The sequence below is a fragment of the Zerene cesonia genome, chromosome 27, assembly GCF_012273895.1.
Source record: "Zerene cesonia ecotype Mississippi chromosome 27, Zerene_cesonia_1.1, whole genome shotgun sequence".
NCBI classification, from domain to species: domain Eukaryota; kingdom Metazoa; phylum Arthropoda; class Insecta; order Lepidoptera; family Pieridae; genus Zerene; species Zerene cesonia.
Genome location: NC_052128.1, coordinates 5,247,432 through 5,250,933, shown reverse-complemented (window position 1 = coordinate 5,250,933; position 3,502 = coordinate 5,247,432). Strand labels below are relative to the sequence as shown.

General features: G+C 35.5%; 1 protein-coding gene across 1 annotated transcript in view; it reads right to left on the bottom strand.

Annotated features, from left to right (window-relative positions):
- Positions 1 to 3,502, bottom strand: part of LOC119837330 (protein kinase C and casein kinase substrate in neurons protein 1) — a 91,010-nt gene that overhangs the window by 8,821 nt on the left and 78,687 nt on the right. The window lies entirely within an intron of this gene.

Here is a 3,502-nt window from a genome sequence, read left to right as displayed (position 1 = left end):
CCAACCCACCGGCGGCGTCACTTAGTAAACCAGCCGGCGCCCCCTCCGGGCCTTCCCAGTCTACGTCTAATTACATTTATTCGCACCTGGAAATGAGTCGGTTGATGGAGTTGTGCGCGTGGCGGGTAAAATAAAAACGTAGATATCAACAATATTGTCGCTTTTGCAAGCTGGTGGTTTATTCAAATTTTTGATTAAGAGCACATTCTTTTGCCAACTTAAAAATACTATGTTTGAAGAATTTAAAATCTGTGTATGTCTGTCCCAGGGGGGCATGGTTATCTGGTTATCTATGCAAGATTTCTCCACAAAAAACGGTCTCAAAACTCTGTTTAATCAAATGACTTATAACAAAGCATGAATATACCTTAATTCTCGCAAAAGATTTTGTACACTACCATATAAGCAAGGTTTTAATAATACTGTATGCAAATAGAACGTGGCGAATAAGAATCATTCCATAATTCCATGTTGCATGCCATAAGCGAAATAATTCCGCGATACTAATCCAATCTCGCCCCGAGGGAAATCTGTCGCTTCTAGAATGTTCTATCGAATATATGATAGTGGAAACGCATTTGTCAAATCTGTAATGACGTTAAATAAAACAGTCACATGTATTACGATTTACGAATTATGCAGTTTAATCTATGGATATAGTTCATGTGTTATTCTGGTACATAAGCTACATCAATGCCAAGTATCATTAAAATCTGTTCAATAGATTTGATTTGAACTGAAAGTTACAAACATACATCCTTCCGTAGTTTCGCGAACGTATTGTAATGGGATAGACGTGAAGTATTAAAATCGACTTGTGTACAAGTACAAAAATAATATATTCTAAGCGGGTTTTATAAAGGTGTATGTTGACAAATATAGTCAAATAACGTTCGTCTATGGAAAAAGGTCACCAACGTGCCTGAGAGGATTCCCACTTTCCCACTCACAGTAGAGTCCCACTTCAAATACAAGAATGGGAACAAATTACAACAATTCACACAAACACAAAAATAATCATTCCAATAGGTTGAAATCCCACGGAGTTATCAATTAGCAAAACCCAAAAAAAAATCTGATACGATTTAAAGCTTTCCTCGTGTTTGGGAACGTCGGTACGAAAACGAAACGGTATCACTCAAATGATACTAGCATACGCACTCAATAACTCTCATCAATACATATCAAAAACGAATACATTTCATAAAGTTTGTTTAAAAGCACAAAATACTACTCTTACATTGTTAAAATATTCTTTTACAATATAATGTCTTCTAGCCACAACAACTCTCTTACCAATGTGTCTCTCTGTTAGCGTATGAATAAAAGAAAAAAAGAAAACAAATCAAAACACGTCACCAATGAGCACAGTAACTAGATGACGCTAGCCAGATTCACGATTATCACCTGAGTCAGCTATATACATCGATTTGCGTATAATATGTTAAACATTAAACAGTTTTTCTGTGTAAATTGCTTCTTTAAAAAAGAATACATGTAATCTCGAAAAAACCTGTTGTATCCATCGTATAGTTTTATAAATGTAGGTTGAGGTTGATTAAGAATAAAAATTGAATCTAAACAAATAGAGAGGAGAAGTTTGTGAATTTGAGAGATTGTGATGATGTAGGGGATAATCTCTGGGTCTACTGGTGAAGCGAGTTTAAAAATTAGTTCACCAGTAGAGAGCTACGTTAGCTGCGAGTGTCATAACCTTTATTTTATATTCCGGTCAACCCGGTCGGAGCCGGAACAAGGTTAGATATAGTTAAATTTTTAATTTATTTTAGGATAAATCCTTCAAAAGTGCACCCATAAATAGCAGTCAACGATTCGACCTTTAGACCTTGAATTTTCGGTAATACACTAAACGATTGACATCTCCCCAAATTCATATCATTCAGTTATTCGCAAATGATAAACACGTCACATACAGGCACTTAGCAACTCCAAGAGCCTAATGTGATCGTAAATTCATACCACGCCCAAGTGAAACGTATTTTCCAGCTAGTTAAACACACTACAATGCATCTGATACATTTATCGGTCACTCCGGGCTGAAGCTGGCTGACAGCCAAGAGTCAATGACAATGCCGTATTGTGACCAGATGTTCGGGGTTCATTGTCCAAATTTATACAAGACAAAAATGCGATATAGACGTTTAGACTATAGATTGTAGATATACCTAGACAGTTCCTTGTTTTGTATGATGACACTGATTGGAATTGTTGGATTGATATTTATTTATTTATTTATCTCTATGCAAATATTTCTTCTGTGCACGTCAAACTCCTAAACGGTAGGACCTATTTAAATAACATTTATGTGCAGTGGTGGAGTAGAGAATTGTTTAGATTTACAATACAAATTAATTATAGCCAATTCTAAATAAAGTAAATATAAGATTTAGCCACTTAATTTTATTCATAGGTAAGTTTCTTTTAGCAGCTAAATAAAGGGTAAAGGTACGAAAAAATTCAACTTTCGTCACATGAGGTGTGGATGAAATACTAATTTGGTTGTTAGATGACACTTATATAAAGAAGCGATGGCTATCTGTGTCCATGATCAAGTCTTAGCGTTAGTTTGAACTTGAGAAGAAGCTTGCTTGCCAAGAATTTTATACTTTGTTCTAACAAAACACGTCGCTGCAATCAAATTGGAGAGAACGTATCGGTATTTTATGAGAAGTCGTAAATAAGTAACGATTGAGTCCACTCTCTCATATCGGCTATAGAACTTACACGATTAGACCGAGTTTAGTGTCTCGAAAAGGGAGCAAAAATATTCGATTTAGATAAAATAATTTCATAATTATCACCTCATTGGTTCCCACGGCAGGGACACGTGCCTCCTATGACGGTAAATAAAAACATACATAACTTTATTATAATAATATAAACCGCGTTTAAATGTACATATGTAAACTCATCGTACAATACGGTCCTGAAAAATAATGTGCTTCAGAAAGCAAGGTGTTTTGGGCTAAATCTGTTCACGAAAAGTGACACGGCCAATGGATATCACAAAGATAGCTAATACCTACCTAATACCTACAAAGATAAATCTATAATTAATCACATTACCAGCTGTAAAGTGCGAACAAAATACCTACAAGGCAATGTGAATTGAGTCACTCATTTCGGATCTCTACATACGACCAATCTAGTCTTTAATTATAAACCTTCACGCGTGTAATAAAACATGAATAAACATATATCGAGATATATTATATTCGCAACAATACTCGTGTATGTCTAACACGAGATGTGCGAGGTGTCCTCGCACGGGGCGGCGGCGTTAAGCGCCCGCGATCACTTGCGCTGAAACAATGCCTACATAATATGAAACATTTCTTCCAAATATTAAAACGTTTTTATGAATCGAATATTAAAATTTTACTTTTGAATAGTCGATGCTCTATGTGATAATATTACTTGTACTTTTTCGAACAATTACCGAATCATAATTTTCTTCTTATAACTCGAGTGGCTGCCAGTG